Raw genomic sequence first — 5,776 nt, forward strand, 5'->3', positions numbered from 1 at the left:
AGAGAGAAAAAGAAAACGAGTGATGGAGAGAAATGTCGAGTGAGAGGGATAAGATTTTGTGTGGAGTAGGAGAGGATAAGAGGTTTGGTCGAGTGGGATGATTTTTTTTTTTTTTTTTTTATATATATATATATACTGCAACCCAACCAAATAATTGTCTCCCACTCCATGTTCTTCACTGTGTCTGCATATCTCCTCTGATATTCATTGCATCACTACATCTGTCTGAATTCCTAATAACCAGAAAACCAAAAACACAAAAAATCCTAAGCAATATGTACAGGGATACCTTTGGGACTTCCTCCCAAGTGAGCTTGTTTAAAGTCACTAAGCTTGATTGTTTATGCCATTTAGGCTTTGGGAGGCTCATAGAGAGGCATGGAGGACCCCTCTGGTGTCTCTTGATCAGGTAGGTATCGCTTGACACGTTGACTGTTAACAGTGAACTCGCTGCCATCCTTGTTCAGGAGAGTGATCGCACCGAATGGCAAAACATCCTTGATTTCAAACGGTCCAGACCATCTAGACTTGAGCTTTCCAGGAAACAGCTTAAGTCTGGAATTAAACAGCAAGACATGATCTCCAGCCTTAAGCTCCTTAACAACAATCCTTTTGTCATGGAAAGCTTTAGGTTCTCTCTTTATAGATTTTGGAACTTTCAAAAGCATTAAATCTGATTTCCTCAAGTTCATGGATGTCAAGAACTCTCTTTGTCTGGGCTGCATCAATGTCCAAGTTCAGAAGCTTGATAGCCCAAAGCACCTTATACTCAATCTCCACAGGGAGATGACATGCTTTACCATACACCAACTGAAAAGGCGTCCTTCCTATTGGTGTCTTGAAAGCTGATCTGTACGCCCATAGAGTATCATCCAACTTGGTAGACCAATCTTTTTTCGAAGCCCCAACAACTCTTGACAAGATTCCTTTTATCTGCTTGTTAGAGACCTCAATTTGTCCACATGTCTAGGGATGGTAGGCTGTAGACACCTTATGCTTCACACCATACTTCTTCAACATGCTTTTAAAAACCTTGTTGATGAAGTGTGTACCACCATCACTGATCACTGCTCTTGGTACTCCATACCTGGGAAAGATGATGCTCTTGAACAGTTTAAGAACAACCTTGTGATCATTGGTGGGACTTGAAATGCCTTCAATCCATTTTGAAACATAATCAACTGCAACCAGAATGTAGACGTTGCCATTTGATGGAGGGTTGAACGGTCACATGAAATCAATTCCCCAAACATCAAAAATTTCTACTTCCAAAATCAGATTCTGAGGCATCTCATTCCTTCTGTTGATGTTACCCATCCTCTGGCAAGCGTCACACTTGGTAATGAAACTGTTTGTATTCTTGAACAACGTTGGCCACCAAAGGCCTGCTTGTAGAACCTTCTGAACTGTCTTGAATGTAGCGAAGTGTCCTGCATATGCGGATCTATGACAGTGCTCAAACACTCCCTGCACTTCTCCTTCTGCTATGCATCTGCTAAACAGCCCATATGAACCTCTCTTGTACAAGTAAGATTCATCCCAGAAGTAGTGGTTGACATCTCTGAAAAACTTCTTTTTCCTATAAGGATCTATGTCTGCAGGAATCTCTCCACAGACCTTGTAGTTCACCACATTTGCATACCAGGGCATACTCTCTGAATTGACTGCTAGACATTGAAGCTCATTCATAGCCATTCCTGTTTGATGCATCTTCTTGCATATCTCAACAACCATAAGATGTTCTTCAGGCATAGAGTCATTAATTGGGACTGGATCTTCTATTCTCATTCTAGACAGGTGATCAGCAACGCCGTTCTCTATCCCCTTCTTATCAACAATCTCCATATCAAACTCCTGGAGTAGAAGTATCCATCTTAGCAGTCTCGGCTTGGTATCCTTCTTGGAATATATATGTCTAAGCGCAGCATGGTCTGTGTAGACTACCACTTTTGATCCTACCAAGTAACTTCTGAATTTCTCAAACGCAAAGACTACAGCCAAGAGCTCTTTCTTTGTTGTTGCATACCTCCCTTGTGTCTCATCAAGGGTTCTGCTCGCATTGTAGATGACATGCAGTTTCTTTTCTATTCGCTGCCCCAACACATCCCCTACTGCATAATCTGAGGCATCACACATTATCTCAAAAGGATGATCCCAGTCTGGAGCTTGGACTATTGGTGCTGAGACTAACGTTTCCTTGATCTTGTTGAAAGCTTCCAGACAGCTCTCATCAACAACAAACTCGACCTCCTTGCAAAGCAGTCTTGTAAGGGGTCGTGCAATCTTTGAGAAGTCCTTGATGAATCTTTTGTAAAACCTAGCATGCCCGAGGAAACTCCTTATATCCTTGACTGACTTTGGAGGTTGCAACTGTAACATGACCTGAATCTTTGCCTTATCAACCTCAATCACTTTCTCTGATACCTTGTGTCCCAACACTATCCTTTCGTTCACCATGAAGTGGCACTTCTCCCAATTAAGCACCATGCTTGTCTCCTCACATCTTGCTAATACCCTGCAGAGATTCAACAAACATAAGGAGAAGGAGGAGCCATACACGGAAAAATCATCCATGAATACCTCCACCATCTCCTCTATCAAATCTGAGAATATAGAGGTCATACACCTCTGAAATGTTGCACGTGCATTACACAAACCAAAAGGCATGCGTCTGTAGGAAAATGTGCCATATGGACAAGTGAACGTAGTCTTTTCCTGATCATTTGGGTGGATAGGGATTTGGAAAAATCCGCTATACCCATCAAGGAAACAGTAGTAGGGATGATTGGCTAATCGTTCTAACATTTGATCAATGAAAGGAAGAGGGAAATGATCTTTCCTAGATGCAGCATTCAGTTTTCTATAATCAATGCACATCCTATGGCCAATGATAGTCCTATTGGGGATCAATTCATCTTTTTCATTTTTTATCACTGTAATTCCTCCTTTCTTAGGCACGCAATGCACTGGGGATACTCAAGTACTATCAGAGATAGGATAGATAACCCCAGCATTCAACAGTTTAAGAATTTCTTTTTTCACAACTTCCTTAAGGTTAGGATTCAATCTCCTTTGAGGTTCAATACTAGAGTATGATTCATTTTCCAGATTGATCATATGCATGTAGAGACTAGGTGAGATCCCCTTGATATCATCTAAGGAATAGCCTATGGCCCTTGTATATTTTCTAAGCTCAGTGACTAGCAACTCTAATTCCTCATTACTCAAGATAGCATTCACAATGACAGGATAAGTAGAGTTGGATCCAATGAATACATACCTCAGTCCTGAGGGTAGCGGTTTGAGCTCAACCTTGGGAGCTTTTAACTCTGACCAGTCATCATCAGCTGCATTGACAGGGTCAACAGCAGGGTGAGTGATCGGGCTGCCACTGACTTCCTCCTCTACTATGCATACCTACTTGACAGACTTATCCAATTCATCAAAACGTTCTGAATCATCAGTTGCCTTGTAGGTATCCAGTAACGTTTCGTAGACCTTGTTGACTTTGGTCTCACCATGAAGAAATCCATCTGATCCATTCTTTGTCAATGCTGTCTTGAGATGATCCTCCTCAGCAAGTTCTTCTAAAAGCTCATCAGCTAGCTGATCCATCTCCTCTATCCAGAACACCTTGCCATTGATTGTTGGTTTCTTCATAGACTCCTTGATGTCAAATGTCATCTTGAAGTCTTCTCCAAAGCATAAGTCTATCTTCCCCTTCTTAACATCAATGATAGCTCCAGCAGTGGCTAGGAAAGGTCTTCCAAGAATCAGAGGATCTTTAGGCACTTCATCCATTTCCAAGACAACAAAATCCGTGGGAACTTCAACAACACCAATTCTTATTGGCAGGTCTTCCAAGAGTCCATGTGGGAGCCTCACTGATCTGTCAGTTAGAATGAGAGATATGTTGCATGCCTTGTATCTTGTGAATACTAAACGCTTAGCCACAGACAATGGCATAAGACTCACAGAAGCTCCAAGATCACATAGGCATCTGCTGAAAGATAGGGGGCCTAGTGAGCAGGGTAGAGTGAAGGATCCAGGATCCTTAAGCTTCAAGGGAGTGATCTTCTTTTGAATAATGGCACTGCATTCATAACTCAATATCACCATGCCCTGGACTTCTTTTCTTCTCTCCATAACCAAATCTTTGAGGAACTTCTGATAAGGAGGGACAAGTGCGAATGCATCCAGCAATGGCATTCTCAACTCAATCTCTCTCACTTGCTTTTCAAATAAAGCCTTATACTTCTCAGCTTGCTGCTTTTTGAATCGTCCTGTAAATAGTAGAGGTGGTTTGTATGGTGGGGTATCTCGAAGGCTTATCCTTGGATGCTGCAGGTGTTTCAACATGTTTCTCAGCAGGTTGAGGAGCTTCTTCAGGTACGACTTCTGATTCTTCCAAAGGAACAACCGGATCTTCATTCTAACATACATCCTCCCCTCCCAAGTCTTCACTGTCCTCAGTGACTACAACAGGTCCTTGTCTGTGAGGCAAGTTTTTACCGCTCCTCAGTGTGATGGCATGAGCAAACTCCTTAGGATTCTGAACAGATTTTCCTGGGAGTTGGCCAGGCTTTGGGGCAGAAGTAGAAGCAGTTTTGCCCTCCATATACTTGATCTTGGAATTCAGAGTCTCAATCTTCATGTTCAGATCATTGTATGAGCAGTCCAATCTCTGAGTTAGCTCAGCAAACTTCTTAGCATTGTCCATGGAGCCACTTGCTTGTCCCTATAGGAGTTGCTGAAGCATGTTTTTCATGTCATGGTCTGGTGCTGTTGGAGGCGGAGCATGTTGAGGTTGGAATCCTGGTGGTGGTCCTGCTGGAGGTTGGTAACCTTGCTGAAATTGTTGTTTGGGCACATAACCTTGGTTGTAGGGCACAAATGGTTTGTTATGCCCCTGCTGCTGCTGCTGCTGTTGTGGAGGTGGATAAACCTTATCCTGGGGGTTTGCAACATTGGTGCTCATATAAGACAGATTGGGATTCTGCTTATAAGGATTGTACCCTTATTGTATCCACCTTGGTTCTGGACATAACTTATCTCCTCAGATTGTTCTCCCTCCCCATTCAGAATCTGGAAAGGGTCGTCTTCAGAGACGTAATGGATGTTGCTCTGCTGGCTCATCAATAGCTTGTCCAACTTATCATTCACAGCCTTCATCTCCTTCTTGTACTTCTCATCAAGATCTGTGCTTGCCCTGATGGTTCTATCATAATCTTCATTGTAGTTGCCATCAGACTGGGATAGGTTTTCAACAAGCTCCCAATCTTGTTCGACGTCCTTGTTCAGAAAGTTGCCATTGCTGGCAGTGTCAAGCAACATCCGGATTTTTGGGAGAACACCCTGGTAAAGAGTACTGAGGAGAGACTCCTTGGTGAAGCCATGGCGGGGGCACTGAGACTGATAACTTTTGAAGCGTTCCCAGGCTTCACAAAGCGTTTCTCCGTTCTTCTGAGTGAACCCAGAGATCTCATTGCGCAGACGTGCAGTTCTAGAATTGGAGAAAAACTTGGCAAGAAACGACTGCTTGCATTGATCCCAAGAAGTGATAGATCCTGGAGGAAGAGTTTTCTTCCATTGATGAGCTTTGTCACCCAAAGAGAATGGAAAGAGACGTAGCTTGAAACCGTCCTCAAGGACCCCATTGATCTTGGTGAGACTACAGAGACGATCAAACTCATCAAGGTGATCCAGGGGGTCTTCCATAGGCAGACCATGAAATTTATTTTGCTGGACCATGGAGATCAGACCACTCTTGATCTCA

At 43.0% G+C, this 5,776-nt stretch overlaps 1 non-coding gene and 1 pseudogene across 1 annotated transcript; one reads left to right on the forward strand and one right to left on the reverse strand.

The window, feature by feature from the left end:
* Positions 1-350: 350 nt before the first annotated feature.
* Positions 351-4,720, reverse strand: LOC111829963 (annotated as a pseudogene).
* A 669-nt stretch (positions 4,721-5,389) lies between these two features.
* LOC111830285 lies at positions 5,390-5,493 on the forward strand. Its single transcript, XR_002833669.1, has one exon. It is a non-coding gene; the product is annotated as a small nucleolar RNA R71 (small nucleolar RNA).
* The last annotated feature ends 283 nt before the right edge of the window (positions 5,494-5,776 follow it).

This window comes from Capsella rubella, unplaced genomic scaffold (assembly GCF_000375325.1).
Source record: "Capsella rubella cultivar Monte Gargano unplaced genomic scaffold, Caprub1_0 scaffold_6, whole genome shotgun sequence".
Classification (NCBI taxonomy): Eukaryota; Viridiplantae; Streptophyta; class Magnoliopsida; order Brassicales; family Brassicaceae; genus Capsella; species Capsella rubella.